The sequence below is a fragment of the Harmonia axyridis genome, chromosome 6 (assembly GCF_914767665.1).
Source record: "Harmonia axyridis chromosome 6, icHarAxyr1.1, whole genome shotgun sequence".
NCBI classification, from domain to species: domain Eukaryota; kingdom Metazoa; phylum Arthropoda; class Insecta; order Coleoptera; family Coccinellidae; genus Harmonia; species Harmonia axyridis.
Window position 1 is genome coordinate 4,028,011 of NC_059506.1, and position 16,666 is coordinate 4,044,676.

At 34.1% G+C, this 16,666-nt stretch overlaps 2 long non-coding RNA genes across 2 annotated transcripts; one reads left to right on the forward strand and one right to left on the reverse strand.

The window, feature by feature from the left end:
* Nucleotides 1–276: 276 nt before the first annotated feature.
* On the reverse strand, nt 277–2,481 carry LOC123683193. Its single transcript, XR_006747952.1, has 3 exons — nt 2,410–2,481; nt 2,130–2,213; nt 277–407 (listed from the first exon to the last, which is right to left on the reverse strand). It is a non-coding gene; the product is annotated as an uncharacterized LOC123683193 (long non-coding RNA).
* A 6,750-nt stretch (nt 2,482–9,231) lies between these two features.
* LOC123683194 lies at nt 9,232–11,631 on the forward strand. The gene is made up of 3 exons (XR_006747953.1): nt 9,232–9,308; nt 11,149–11,232; nt 11,511–11,631. It is a non-coding gene; the product is annotated as an uncharacterized LOC123683194 (long non-coding RNA).
* Nucleotides 11,632–16,666: the final 5,035 nt, after the last annotated feature.

Below are 16,666 nucleotides of genomic sequence, written 5' to 3' on the forward strand. Positions count from 1 at the left end.
GGCACCACAGTCAACCTCCCAGTCGACCATACTACTGAGGTAGTCAAGAATCGAATCTCAGAAACCCAAAGACACAGAAAATGATCAGTGGACCCATATATTTTCAGAAGATAACCCATCCGATTGAAATCAACATTTTCGAGGGCAACATTTCCAATGTCTTATTAATGAAAAAATGCTCCTGACACCAACTCAGTGCAATTTTACGATTTTGTTTTAACTTGACTGTTTATTTTCATTCATCCAAATGAGGGGATATTAAATGAAAGTTGATTCTATTGTTTCATTTATTATTATTCCAAATCATCTTGTTTCCTGCATAATTTCGTAATGTAATTGTTGATACCCTGTAGCTCTCAAACTAGTGTTCCTGCTATGGATGGAACCGGACCCTGCTGTTTCAGAACCTGAAAGACATACATCTCATGACACCAGTAAGAAGCATTCTCCGTGAAAAATAAAGACATACTAGATATTTTGAACGCATCTCTTATTGGATTGAAATATTAATAAGAATATTTCCCTCCTGTCATAAATTCTGTGTATATGGAGAACAATTATCGAAAATTACAGCGAATATTTCCCTCCTGTCAAAAATTCTATGTTTATGGAGAACAATTATCGAAAATTACAGCGATAATTGCATTGTAGGAAGCGAAACTGCACTGCGATAATTGTTCTGTTCATAGATGCATAGTTTCTATGTATCTTTCACAGTTCGAATCTATGGTATCTATGGAATCTATGTCACTTTGACAAGTTAACAGTTTATTCGGGAAATATTCCCCCGAATTACGCTCGTGCATCAAAATGACCGGATAATTTCGCATTCCAGCGTGTTTTCTTTGAAAAACTGCATTCGGTCATTTTCATTTTTGGAGAAAGAGCCCTCCACCTCCACCAAATGAAAATGAACTCATGCAGTTTTTATAACAACACGCTGTCATGCAAAATTATCTGTAATTTTGATGCATTTTGTACCTATATCTATAGGTACTCAAAATCATATTGCGCCAAATTGAAATGTTATGTGATTCAGATTTAGATTTAAGGGGGAGGGGTTGCATTGCACTGCGACCTTATGATCTATTTTGCCCCCTATCAGAACTGTTCTCACCCTTAGTCGTCGTAGTCTACAGCTTGCCCTTCAAGGAAACTACTTCCACATTTCTACAAGTCTCTTGTCCAAACTATTTTTTGCATCCCACCAAGAGATTCTTCCACCTATCAGCAGAATCTGCACTGGTCGTTTTTCACTAGACTCTTTCTCATGAGGGATGTACTTCCTGAGGCTGTAATTCTGTTTGAGGAATCTAATGAGGAGATATATTTCTTGCTAAGACCCAGATAGTTATTAAAAATCGGAGTATCAATGTTTTGAAGAAACTTTTTGGAATGCTCCAACCCAAGGTGATTCCACTAGAGTTTTTTCGGTTTTTTCCCTCGCCTGAGTCTCTTTCTTGTTGGTATCCATACCAGTGAAAGGTTCTGGGATAGTGAAAGGAGTCTGTGCTCCTTTTTTCGAGCGACCGGGAAAGCAGCTTGAATAGACCATCTTATTCTTGCCTTTTTCATCGAGTTCACTTCGACTCTCAGCACTCCAATATCTTCTTATAATGGAAGATATGCGAGCTCAATGCTTTGATTGCAACCTGACTGTCAGAATGTATTGCTATATTACATTTCTGATAATTCCTTACTAGGTTTCTTTTTCACACATCTTGAACACACAGCCTGAAAGACACTTGGACAACGGCCTAACGATAGTGAGCATTTGATGACAGCACCAAATACTCCAACCATCTTAGGTCACGGGCTTAGCCAGGTTTCGGGAAGGTTTCCACACAAGCATTATTGACTGCGGCTGTGCGAAGGTTGATTAACAGTTTCCTGCTTGCCTCTTTTCATTTTAATAAATGGTGACAACTTCACATTTGGCGGTTTGAACCCCCTTAATCCTAATCTGGCTACCATTTGATGGTATTCTTTTTGAGAACTGGGATTATGGTCTCCATTTTCCATTCTTTTTTACTTAGTTATAATTAATAATCAGCAAATTCATAATCAAATTTCAGCGACTTGAGTTGAGTCGATTATGAGTATTTCGTTGTAATATATACTTTACTCACCTTCAAAAATGCATCAGTATTTTTTATTTTCAACCCTTTGTTTCCTGTAACTACAGAAGATGTACCTTGGGAAGCAACGCTGCACTGTAATTGAGAAAAGTATATGAAAACAAATTAAATCAGTGGCGATGGTAAGTTATGAAAAGCTATCAGCAAAAATCATCAAGAAATGAAAATCCAAAGGAGGCTGCAATTCATTTATTGATTCAATCTCATTTTAGAACCTTCAAACAAAACAAAAAATTGAAATTGGTTTACAGAATTTCATTGACAAACTTACCACTGCAACAAGAACAAGAAGTAAGATGACAAATGGAGTTAGCTTCATATTGATGGTTCAACTGGTTCCACTTGATATTCGATTCCTTAAATACCTAATTCATGCAAAAGAAATCGAATGAATTCACATAAAAATAAAGCATAATTTGATTGTTAATACGTGATTGATACAATGATTGGATTTGCTAAGAGCAATTAATAGCCAATGCGAGAATTTATCATATTTTTGGCAACTTTTTCCGTTCCCTGGTGATAGAAAATAAATTCATATCAATCGAACACTTAGAATATTGCCCGTGGAGAGAAAAACTTTGCATTATTGCTTATTTTATCTTCGCTAGAGTCCATATTCGACGCGCGCTCAAAACTAAACTGAGTCAACTAATCACAAAACTGTCAAAGAAATTGTTGCAGCACGATATATCATCTTTTAATGAGTCTTCTGATAAAGGATAATTACTATAAATCAAATAATTTGACAACTTTGTGTCTAATCCTTCACAATAATATATCTTTATGATATATTTAGTTCATTTTTGTCTTGGAATATATTCCAATTCTAAAAATGACTACCTTCAGTAATGGTTTGCCCTGTGAATCCTCACTAGAGTAACCGGTACGTTTAGTTAGTTTGTAGTTTCTTGCTTGCAGTTTTGGTGAAGTGGATATACACGTGGTGAGTTTGTAAATTCAATAATTTCGTTGAACTATAAGGCACTGATGAGGGAAAATTGTATTATTGAAAACAAAAATTCCGAAACGTACGTCTGTCTTTATGTTAATTTAGCTGTTCAATTTGTTAACCGTTTACTCAATTGGTACAGTTTTAGTCATTTTGAATTTTCTTCTGGTTGATTATTAATTTTGAAATTTTTAGAATTGGAATATATTCCAAGACAAAAATAAACTAAATATATCATACAGATATATTATTGTGAAGGATTAGACACAAAGTTCTCAAATTATTTGATTTATATTAAATATCCTTCATCAAGAAGACTCATTAAACTTTTATAATTTGATGTAATCATTTATTAATTAGAGAGTCAGTATCAACCAATTGATAAATTTAAAATTTCTGAAATTATTTATTCAATTGTAAATGTTGATTTGTATATCTATTTCAAAAGAATAACAAGAAAGAAATCTATGACTACCTTCAGTAATGGCTTGCTCTGTGAATCCTCACTAGAGTACAGGTACGTTTAGTTAGTTTGTAGTTTCTTGCTTGAAATTTTGGTGAAGTGGATATACACGTGGTGAGTTTGTAAATTCAATAATTTCGTTGAACTATAAGGCACTGATGAGGCTAAATTGTATTATTAAAAACAAAAATTCCGAAAAATACGTCTGTCTTTATGTTAATTCAGTTGTTCAATTTGTTAACCGTTTACTCAATTGGTACAGTTTTAGTCATTTTGAATTTTCTTTTGGTTGATTATTAATTTTGTCATTTTTAAAATTGGAATATATTCCAAGACAAAAATAAACTAAATATATCATACAGATATATTATTGTGAAGGATTAGACACAAAGTTGTCAAATTATTTGATTTTTACGAAATCTCATCTTTCTAACACCATTTAGTGAAACTCGATTTACTATTACTATTTATTTATGACATGTAGAGATACAAGCATAAAAATGCACCATCAATAGGTAAGTCACAACAGCAAAAATTTACAAATAGGTATATAACATACGACGTATTTTATACAAACTTTAAACTATTTCTTAACATTTCAAGATAAAAATTCCCTCAAGTCGTAAATTGTTTCCTTGAGTAACAAATTTTTCACCTTCCCTTTAAATTGAGTGAATGGAAGCGTTTTAAATTCTTGGGGGAGTTTATTATAAAGTTTAACCGCTGTGTAGTTTGGACCTTGTTGAGTCTTCTTTATCCTGGAGGGAGGTATCGCCAGTGAGCTTTTCCTCGAGTGTTATGTTCAAGGTAATTTGAGCCCGCTGGATACTGCTTCAGATGTTGGTGCACATAGCTCACTGAGGCAAGTATATAGGCAGATGTTATGGTGAGCAAGCCCTCCTTTTTAAATACCTCTCGACAGCTTTCTGTACTTTTCATACTGAAAAGTACTCTAATGGCCTTCTTTTGTTGTAGCAGGACTCTTGAAGCATCGCGTACTGTCCCCAAATTATTATTCCATTATAGATGCCTGACTATAGAAACTAGAAAAATATGTGAGTCTTGCGGTCTCCAAACCTGATATCTGCTTCACCCTCCTAGTGGTTGACAATTTTTTACACAAGTTATCTTTGTGTAATCCCCAACTAAGAGATGACTGGAATTCAAGACCAAGGTAAGTCAATGAACAACTATCACGAGCGTTGTTGTGAAAAATTATCTTTTGTGTTTTTTCCTTATTGGACTTATACAACTTGAGATACAGATAACTGAAGCGATTTATTGGAAAAATAATGGATTTATTTTCACTACACTCAATATGCAAGCATCTTCCACTGTTTGAGTGCTCCTTCCCTGGATAGATCGCTCTTCGTCCAGGCTTACGCCGACGACATAGTGGTGACTGTTAGAGGGGGCCCACTAAGTAGCCGTATGCAACTTGCTCTCAGAATTATTGAAAATTGGTGCGGGGAAGAGAGGCTTACTGTCAACCCCTCGAAAACATCAATAATTCCGTTCACTAGAAGAAGGAATCTCGACCTCAGAGCTCTGGCCTTAAATGGTCAGACTCTGCACTTCTCTAGTGAGTAAATATCTAGGTGTTATCCAGGACAGTAAACTGAAGTGGGGGAAACATTATGTAAGATTTTTTCACCATGTTTAGATATCCATATATTTATATACATATTTACTTATTTATTTTTGTTTGCATTGGGATATATGGACCTAAACTGAGGATCTCTAAAGCCCTGTGAAGTGAGCCTTCGATTCTACAGACCGAGATAATGGCTGTTTATGTATGCGCCCAGGAGTGTCTCAAAATGAACCTTAAGGGGGCGCATATCTACATCACCACGGACAGCCAAACCAAGCTGAGATCCCTGGAATCGTGTTGTCAGGGGTCTTTGCTGACTTAAGAGAGCCGAAACACCATAAAGCAACTGGCCAAAGGAAAAAAGGTGACTCTACTATGGGTACCAGGGCACTGTGGGGTTGAAGCAAATGAAAGAGCGGATGAACTTGCAAAAAGTGCATCAAGGTTAAGACCTGCTGGACCTGAGCCTTTCTGTGGGATAGAAAAAGACCAATACAAAGCTGCGGTCCAGCTATGGGAGTTGAACAGTAGGACAATTCACTTGACTAACATTCCTATACTTGTTCAGGCAAAGAAATTCGTGAAGATTTCACCTACCTACGCCAAAAAGCTCCTGAAGCTGTCGCGAGCAGAGCTTCGAGTGATGGTGGGACTGCTGACAGGGCACTGTCGGTACAAACATCATTTTTACCGTATGGAAAAGTCAGCAGACGAGATTTGCAGGCTCTGTGGATCAGAAGCAGAAATAGCCGAACAATTGTTATGCAAGTGTCCGGAGCTGGCTGGCCTAAGAACCATTCACATGGGTGAGCCGGTCCTGGATACCAGAGAGGTAACGGCCAAGGCCCATAAGGAGGACCTCCCTGGGTTTCTATGAATGAGTAGGGTAGAGAACAGAAGATCTACATGGTCGCAGTTCCCGGAAGGCTTACCGAACCAAAACGACCCCAGTTCAAATAATAATAATAATAATAGATCGCTCTTTTCGTGATCTAAAGGGAGTTACACGGCCTGTACGGTTGTGATCTGAGTAACTTGTTCAACCTCATTACTAACAGTTTTCGTGGCCTCCAACTGAAGTTGTATCACGGAAACTATCGGACATCCAAGGGCGGCCCCAGCCTAAAATTTTGTGGGGGTCACCGTTATGAGTATCAAGGTTTTTGATGGGACCATTTCGTACCTCGTCTGCTTGAAAGGCATATTAAGTATTAGGTGGTTCCATTTTGGGGGAGGGTCATTAACCCCTTGACACCCCCTCGTGGACTGCGCTTGCAGACATCTCAAAGACAATATTTCCCCTGCAACAGGGAGTTTGATAGGTGAAATTCACTGCCAGTCTGGATAATATTCACCCCGAGTGTGAATTATTTTAAAAATCGGTTGGATGTACTTCAAATTTAGGTTTTTTCCTTTATTTCAGGGTATTGGTATTTGTAAATTTTTGTGTATTTTTTTCTGAAAATTATAGGCTTGTATGCCTTCTTTCATATATATTTTATAATGAGAATAAGTTAGTCATCATTAACGGGAAACTACTGCAAATATATCATTAAGTATCGAACAATCACTGACGATCGAAACAGATATGGCCCAGTAAACATGATGATACATCGCAGAAACATTTCATATGATATATAAGTGAAACATTATGAAAGATTACAGTAATGTTTCTAGAACATACCACAAATGTTTGGATGGGACTTCACTTCTCATCATCAGTGATATATAACAGTAACATTATTTTGTAGGTATCAGAAAATAGTCCAGTGATGCAACATGTAAGGGAATGGACTAGTTTTAATTTTTTTGTTAAGGATTAATTCTAAAAATTTAAGTAAAATGAAACAAAAATGTGGAAGAATCATTGAAATATCTCTAGAAATGAAAAAGTTATGGGACTTTGAAGTTGCGCTTGGAAGAATAATTTTATAGTACGTGTAAGTGGCGTGACGTCACACACTAGACGACTGGTATTAGCAGAGTGCTTACGAATTTATTGGTGTACAATCACTTGTGCCGTTCGTGTCGTGTTTTGTTCGTTACACGATGGCTGAAATAACTTACTATATACATACATATAAATTACTTTTCTCTCTTTTTACTTTTTACTCCTCACATAAATATGTTTTGCCATTGATAGACTTCAACAACCAGTACTCAACTACAAACTGTTTATGAAACGTTTTTTAAATAAATCATCGTTATAAGTTGAACCATGATGAAGCAAACTCAAAAGTAGATACTTACTTGAAAAGTTTGACTTCTTTTATTTCAGCACTGACATAAGATGGATTTGAAGAAAAAAACTCCATCACTGCGAATATATCTATTTTAGGCTAATTGTCACTTTGTCCTTTCACGAAGCCTTCTTCCATTATGGTGACATCAAAACAAAACTCGAGTTAAAACTACACTGTACAACTACAAACGGCGTGAGAGCCTTGGTGCGGCTAAGTATTTAAACGTAATTTATGGTGTAGCGATCAGAGGCAAGTGCCGTAACGTCACAGACCAAAGACGTTCCTAAAATACGTAAATTTAAATAATCTATTTCTCAGTCATTTATTGATGGATTTTCAAAAATGTTTCACTGATTTATCAGTTTTGCTCTATATTTTAATTCTATCGTGTCAAATATAGTATTATCAACATCACTAGACTAGTCCATTGTGTTAATGAAACACAGCCTCTAATTCGAGAGTCTCAAATTAGAGGATGCCGGAGAACAGACTGGTAAAAGGAGCAAGGCAGAACAAACCAACGGGAAAGAGAACTCAGGGAAGACCACCGAAACGTTGGAACTAATGCTGGATGTCTACGTTGGAAGAGGCTGACTAATTATTAACAGGCAGGCGCCTACCTATATGAACTACCAACTCATATAAGAAAGAAGAAGAAAAAATTAGAGGCTGTGTTTCTTCTTGGAACTAAGCAATATTTCGGTGAAATATGAATATGTACATCAACCCTCAACAATTTTTATCAGTTATTATAGAGAATTACTTACTCTATTCTATTATGTGGTAAACATAGACACAAAAATGAAGAATCTCATATATTTTTCCTTCCAAGAAATATACCAGGCAATTAGATCCGATACAGTGAATCTAAGTCACATTTACAACGTATATCATTACTATATCCTTGTGCTTACATAAAACGTGTGCAAGGAATTCCTCTGCAACTTTCACACGCATATAGTAATGATGCCTTTATCCCACTTGTATAGTAAATAACTATTATTACAAGGAGGGGGTAGAACTCTTGAAGAAGAAAAGGATGGAATAATTTAGATCTATGAATTTAAAGAAATAACCCTGTTAATGGCCTACTTTCATAACGAAGAACAACACCAAAGAATACAGTAATACATGAATTTTGTTATGCAGATTTCTCCAGCTAAATGATTTAATGATTTGGAATTATAGATACTCCAACATACATAAAGAAGGTACTACTTAAAATTAGAAATCTGTTCGATTTCCAATACATTGTTTCAAGTTCCATAAGATTAGGTGTTATTCTAATGAATCTTCTATAAAAAAAATCATTTTATTTATAAGACTAAACTTTCATCCCGTTTGGCTGCCATATCTAAAGCCTTGATGGCTACTGGACCACGAATATCCATAGAAGTTTTAAAAATTCAATAGGATAGGCTTTCATCATGTTTTCAAATTATTTTCAAAACATCTCTCAAGAGGTTTCTCAAACGAATAACATTGCTTTGAATCTATTAAAGATTGAAATCTATTGGAAACATAAATTATTGAAATTCTAAAAAGTAGATATAACTTTGGAGTTTTTGAACAACATTCATGTAGGTTAAGTTACACATTGCAGTTCAATAAGAATGGAAATATAAAATATAAGCAATGAATTCATAAAATTGTAAATAATCTTGGTTTTTCTTCTTCGATTAATAATAGGTGTTTGTGGAAACAATAAATGCTAAAAATTCGATAAAAGCAGAAAAGAATACCTATCATTTCATAATCGCAAATACAATCATTGTAACAATCACGTTTTGATAATAAATTCCTAATTTTGTTTCAAATGATTTGGGTATTTAAGAAATCGAATCTCAAGGGTGATCATTCGAAAGTCAAAATGAAGCCAACAGCATTTGTGATATTATTGCTTGTTTTGGTGGCAGTAGTAAGTTTGTTTTTTGAAAATATTTTTTAATGATATTAACTTTCAATCATTTATTTAGTAATAGATATTATGTATATAATGAAGAAGGCACCCAAAGAAGAAGGGACGTATTCGTAATCATTGAGTCGAACCTCATCTTCTGAGATCATTTCCTGCCCAAAATTGAAAAAAATATAGTACCTACTGAAGTACTGACAAATAGACAAGAAACCAAAGTAGGTCAGTGAGGTCCGAAATTTATTTTGCAAGCGAGAATTTCATTTCAAAAAGTGATCCCAATGCATCCTTTATATTTGATCCACTCGGTATCATTCATCAAACGCAGAATATTATTTTGAATATATTCAACTTATGGAAATTTCCACAGAGGAAATTAGAAAATTTTTTATAATGATCACAATGTCAATAACGAACTCAGAAGGATATAAATCCCTTACACTTGATGTATTTACAAATTTCATTTCGATAGAAATGTAATGAATATGTTTAGTGAATAGTGACAGATATCATTCTGTGAACGCATATAAACTCATAGGAACAATCACGTGTTTTGATAATAAATTTTACTTTTATACCGAATTCTAAGTCTGTCTAAAATGATTGTGGATTTGAGAGATCGAATCTCAGTAATTATTAGTTGAATCGTTAATTTGAAGCCAAATGCATTGGTGATATTATTGCTTGTTTTAGTTGTATTAGTCAGTTTGTCCCTTGAAAAAGTTATTTTATTTATTTATATCAACAGCGAATTGATTCTGCCAAAAGAAAAATTCTTTAATTATAATCGAAAAAATTCAACAAATAATCATTTGATTTATTGCATCTTTTGTTATAATCTGGCCTGTAGTAGGGTGTTAATGTTTAAAAAAAGAACTTATAAGAAGAGCGGCTTTCTATAGTTCCGGCCAGTACAATTATTTTGAAATTAACACAATTTATTTTTTTTTTTGAAAGAACCTTTCGTGCGTCCGGCTTATGCCCTAGGATAAGTCTTATATTTGATCTTTTTCTAGGAGGTGTTTCACTGAATGAGACCAAGTATTCTTGAATGACAAAGTTTAATAATTGATTAGAATAATTAATGAGAAAAAACAGTCAATAAAATTTGCACATTACTAGCCTATGGCAAACACCTTAAAAGTAAATAAGAAAAATAATGACACTCAACAATCTTGGACTATTTGGTAAATCTTTTTCCTTTTGTCCAATCAGAGTGATTGTCCTTATGTACCCAGATTATTGGTTCCACCCCATGTTATGTACTATTGACATGGGGTTGTACCGTTAGCCCCGCCTAAAATCAGGAACCCTTTTTAAACGTACCGCTGGTGGTCCCTTCGAATAAAAACTGATTTTCATGTTCTAAGTTTTGGGCCATTTAATCCTCCCTAGAGTTTTTACGACTGAATTTTTATAACTTTGACATCTTGTACAAATCTCTGAAATTGGAGCCTGGTTGTTTTATCGTTGGATACCGATATGTGCCAACCACCCTGGGGTGTTTATCTTAAGCCAGGATGAAGGAATTAATGCCTAATAAATGTGAGGGGTGACAACGACTTCGTTTGCGTTCACTCTACTGAGATAGAAACTGGAATTTGTTGAATATCCTTTCAATGAGCCTGTAGTAATTGTGAATTATTATTCACATTCATTACACTTTTACAATTTGATGATAAATAATATCTTGGTAATCCTTATGCTTCAAGGACACTAATTCCAATTATCCGTACCTACATTCAAATTGAAGTTTTTTAAAGAAATAAAATTCACAATGAAAACTTACAAACTTTATAGTTTCAGGAAAATAAATTCTATATTATTATTTTTTCTTTTGCAGAATACTGTTACCTCCCAATCTACAGTTTCGGAGGTCAGAGAAAACCAAGGAAAAAAAGTTAAAGTTGTCGACGCAATTGTGAAGGTATAAATGATGAAACTTTCTGATTTTCTCTAAACCTAAAATATAGATGGTACAAAGAAATATCATACCTATGAAATATGATTTTATCAAATTCATTCTTAATACTTAATTAACATAAGCCACTTCGAAAACCATTTCATTAAATTTTCAATTCAAAATATAGCATTTTTCCGCCAGATATTTGGTTGAATATTTTCATTTTGCCCGATTAATGAATCTCTCATTTACTATTAAAGGAGCATGCATGTGTTCATAGTTGAATTGTTGAATTTTCGTAGGTCCAAGTAGAAAGAGATCCTAATGCATCAGTGGATCCGGTACCCTACTAGTGAAAGTGTCTTCAATGCAGGACAATGAATTCAAACTGGAAAAAATTGAAATAAAATGATGAATTTTTAATGAGTTTTTTATTATTTTATTCTTATAACCTTCTCCTTACAACTTTAAAGTGCAGGATTGCAGGTACAATTCATTTGAATAATTTAAATACGAATCATTCCAGGAAAACGTAAAATGTCTGTCTATGTTATGTTCTTAGCTGCCAGACTGGAGAAAATTCTTCACTGATATTGGTTAACAATAAATGCTGATATAAATGAATCACTTTTCGCTTTCTAATATAATTGAAAATTGGTGTGCAAAACCAAAACTCATTGTTTTAGTTCACAACAACGAATCGCATTTCGTATTGTCAATCACGATTGGACCATAAGTTTCATCTGGAGAATAACTGTGAACCAAAGAGGTATTGTCCTTATATGACGGTGAACTTGTACAATTGTTGTTGGAAAGATAAATGACTAAATAATTATGCAAAATGAACAACTTGGAGGTATGTATAAAGAGATTACTCAATAAAATGAAATAATCCGAATCATCTCAACTTTTTCTGAATATTTCAGAAGAATTAGTATGTTCCTATAATGAGAAAAAAACATCTACATGGTCGCAGTTCCCGGAAGGCTTACCGAACCAAAACGAACCCAGTTCAAATAATAGTAATGTTCCTATAATATATCGTACGTTGTGTATAATTGTTTCTCTTATTCCTCTTCTTGTATTTTCGACTAGCTTGGAATATCATTTCGTATGTTTCAACAAAATAAATGTATATCTATTACATGTTTTATTTTATTACCTGCTTTGATACCTACAATTTTCAATTATTGAATTCATAATTCTCATTCGACACTATTATCCACTATTATCAGCACAATCAATGAACATACATATAATAAATTTAAAAGTGCCTCAATTATTAATATATATTTTGATTTTACATTCAACGTCTGTTTTTTTTTCGAATTATAATTGCTACATAAAACAATGATAGAATTTTGGTTGTACACCGGACATATAGTTTTATAAATAGCAACGTAATAACGTTGCTATTTATAAAATAGCAAGGGAAAATCCCCCCTTTCCATACGAAATATCGTATGGAAAGGGGGAATTTTCCTCAATCATCTTGGGAATTAGGCATTCTACAAACGACATTCACTGTATTTTGCATAAAAACTTAGGTCTTGAAGTTTTTGAAGTTTTGTTATCACAAGAATTCAAGCTGACCGATCACCAGCAACGTCGTATATTCGCGCATTAAAATGATGCTATATCTACCACATCTGAATGTGGTAGGCATGATATTATTATTATTATTGAGGATTCTTTGAACTGAACGCTCACTTATACTACAGGCTACACCAAGCTCCATTTGGCTTGTGTGTGGATTTTCAGTTACATTCAGTAGAGCTTCGAGCTCCTTGTCTTCGTTAGTGACCGATTTTATCCAACAATAACAATATTTTGATCAATAATAATAATCGATTTACTTGATAACAGTTTCTGTGGCACTGCTCCGCCATGAAAATCATATGAATCTTTTCATGAATAATAATTTTTTTTGGATGCCGATAAAACTCTTTAATCGTTAGAAGTTACAAGTAACCTACTATATTAGGTACTAGAGACTGCGGTCAGACAGAAAACTAGAGATCCGCCTCAGAAAAACTGCTCGCAATCCTTAACTGTACTTTTCATCCTCAATGAAAGAGAACTGTGAGCAGTCAAATGCTCGTGAGAGATCAAAAAATAAACCGACAACATAGAGGTCACCATCCAAGATGGCATATATGAACTCCAAGAATTGACAGACGGCGAAAAAACCTTCGGAAACCATGCTGGGAGTCTGACATTATGGAGACACACCTTCGGAGATAAGTGAGTGTGTTGCGACTTGCAATGCGACGACCCCTTTAAATTTACCGGGGCCGATGCATTGTGGCGCATACATCCATAGCGCCATCTGTGAGCAGACACTGTCACTACAATGCTAAGCAGAGACATAGGGCGATAATTTGCCATGGATGTGGACTCGTTCTCCTTGAATAACGGAATTATTTTGGTATTTTCGTAAGGAGAGAAATTTGCCTGATGTCACCGATAAATTGATCAAATAGGCCAAATGTGCTGAAATCAGTGGTGCAATTTCTTTCATAGTTTTCACAGAGAAGAAGTCAGAACCAGGGCTAGCATTGTTCTTTGAAACTTTATGACTTCAAGAACTCTCTATCCGGTAGGATAGAAAAAAAATTAAGATCGAATTCAGATAAGCCATGAGTCGTACAAGAATTAGAGTTATATATCTCCATAATATTGATGTGAGCTTAGAGCTTAGAGCACAGATGTAAAATATTCTCCAAATGCCTCCGCAACTTCCAAAGGATCAGAGAGAATGCAACCATTAACATTCAAAACAATATCATTCGTAGATTTACTCTTCCGGACGTCTATATCTACAAGCTTCCAGATTGTTTTGATTTGTTGTAGAATACAGCCAGTATTCCATCATAAAATGACAACTTACTTGACTTAACTAATAATTCATACTTATTTTGAGCAGGTTTGTAGCCGTTATTCATCTCCTTGGATTTCATGTTCACTTTTAACCAGTGAAAACTTCTCAGATGCTTTGCAGCCTCTGTGATCTGAGCAATGACCCAACTCTGACGACGACCAGTCGAAGGATGGGGCAAGATTCGTAATATAATGTTGTTAGGATCTTAAAAAAAACCACTGAAGCTGTAATCCACATCCAAGCAACGATATAAGATGTCAATTCAGCGTCACACATCAAAAACCGAAGGTAATCAATATTTCCCTCGACACCACTCTAAAAATTCTTTTGGCATAACCATTCAATTTGCTAACACAGACCACACTTATGGCTGTACCTCAAAATAATGCACCTATGGTCCTCAATATCGACAATATCAGTGTCAATCACAAGCTTTGTAAGTAAATCCAAATGACACCAGGAAAATCATTGTTGCCTTATGACATATACCTCGAATTTGAAAGCATAAGCGAGATACAGGGTGTCCAATGTAATATTTGAGCTATCGAGTGGGGTTAGTTATTTGGGTATAACCTTTGAAGTTACTGAATTTTCATTTTCTGAATTATATTAATTTTCTGAGAATTTCTGTGAAAATTTTTGTCCATCAATCGAACAAAAATCATTTTTTAAATGTCTTGATACAGCGACAAAAAAATCCACATCGATACTGTTGAAATGTTTAACGATTGTACTTTTTTGTACCTAACATGAATATGGAAACGGAATGGAAAAAATCCTTTTACTATGATATTCTTCTTCTTCTTCAACCTGCATTCGTCCACTCCTGGACATAGGTCTCTTTCAACCGCTTCCATGTCCAGCAATCCTCCTAATATCATCCACCCACCGTTTTTGGGGGCGCCCACGGTTACTATGATATTATTTATACATATATTCACTAAGACATAGCAGTTTGATATTTCTCTTTGAATTTTTAGGTAATAACCTTGATATATTTCGCCAGGTTTCACAATATTTCGAAATTTTTTACTACCATTTTTGGAGCATGTTATTGTTATTTCCAATATCTACATAGATGAGTTGGTATAGTTGTCTTCATATCCTTATCGACTAATGAAATATCTGGTCAGTTGTGTTCATCATTATTATACCTCGTTTAATGATTGATATTGAAACATTAAATGCTGAAAATATAATATGTAGCCGAATACAATGCTACAACTGCAAATACAATCATTGTAGAAATCACGTTTTAACAATAAATAAGCGTTATAAATGTACCGAATTATATAGGAATTGAATAACTTTGGTATTTAAGTAATCGAATCTCAAGTAAGGTCAGTCGAAACGTTAAAACGAAGCTAACAGCATTTGTAATATTATTTCCTGCTTTAGTTGAAATAGTAAGTTGGTTTTTTAAAAATACTGTTCATCAAGACACAAGTCATGACATATTTCTTTCGATAATTATTTATATAAGAATATAAAATATATTTCTCCTTTATATTATCAGTACATTCTAATTGAAGGTGAAGGCATATTTGTCATAATAGAATGAATAATACATAAAACAATAAAATATATCATAATTTCTTAAGGATCTCTGAATGGATCGAACTTTTTTCTCCAATTCTATTCAATTCAAAATATAGCCTATTTTTATCGGCCAGTTTCTACTATTGTTGATGTTTTTTTTTTCTGCTGGATTAATCGATCTTTAAACCAACTAACTACAGAGAAATAATTCATACTTTGATATTTCATAAATTGAATTTCCGCAGATTCAAAAAGAAAGACTTTTCATACCACCATCAGAAGATTCGTAATACGATCCGAATTTATACTGAAATACAATTATCTCAAATGCAGGAGAAAGAATTCACCCAAGTCAGGAAAAATGAACTAAAAAAACTAATTTTGACATAAAAACACCTTATGTTTGAATAAGTTACCTATTTTTTTATTTGTGATGTAAATATTTGGTAATATTAATTCAGAAAAGATCACTGTTTCATTCGAACACTACGAACGTACCTATTTAATTCTCATTTTGTTTTTCACATTTGGATTCTTAGTTTCCTCGAAAGAATGTGTGAACCTCCATTCTCATGATATGTATGTACACATAATAAATGTTCATACATACACATATATTACATGTATCAATAATCTCTGGGGATCATTGTATACCCCACGATAAAAAAGTTGAGCTAAGTTAAAAACTCTTCTCTTTATCTGGATCATAAATATTGTTCCTATAGCAACAAAAACTGTAAGCGCGTTAGACATAACATTTCAAGTCTTTGGGTTACATGAAAGCTCTCTTTTTTTACTTTTAATACTTGAAGAAATGCATCAAATCAATCGAATACACATTTTTTCTTATTTTCAGGAAATTGATGCGACAATGACAAAACATCTCTTGTATATTATTTACCCTTTGTTTCTTCTGTGGTCATCAAGTCATATTTCATAATGCAGTTTCTACTAGAATAATACAATTAAGATGACACAACTATTTCGAGTGGCAGAGCACCTGTTTATCACAAGGGAAAATGAAAAGAATTTATTTTC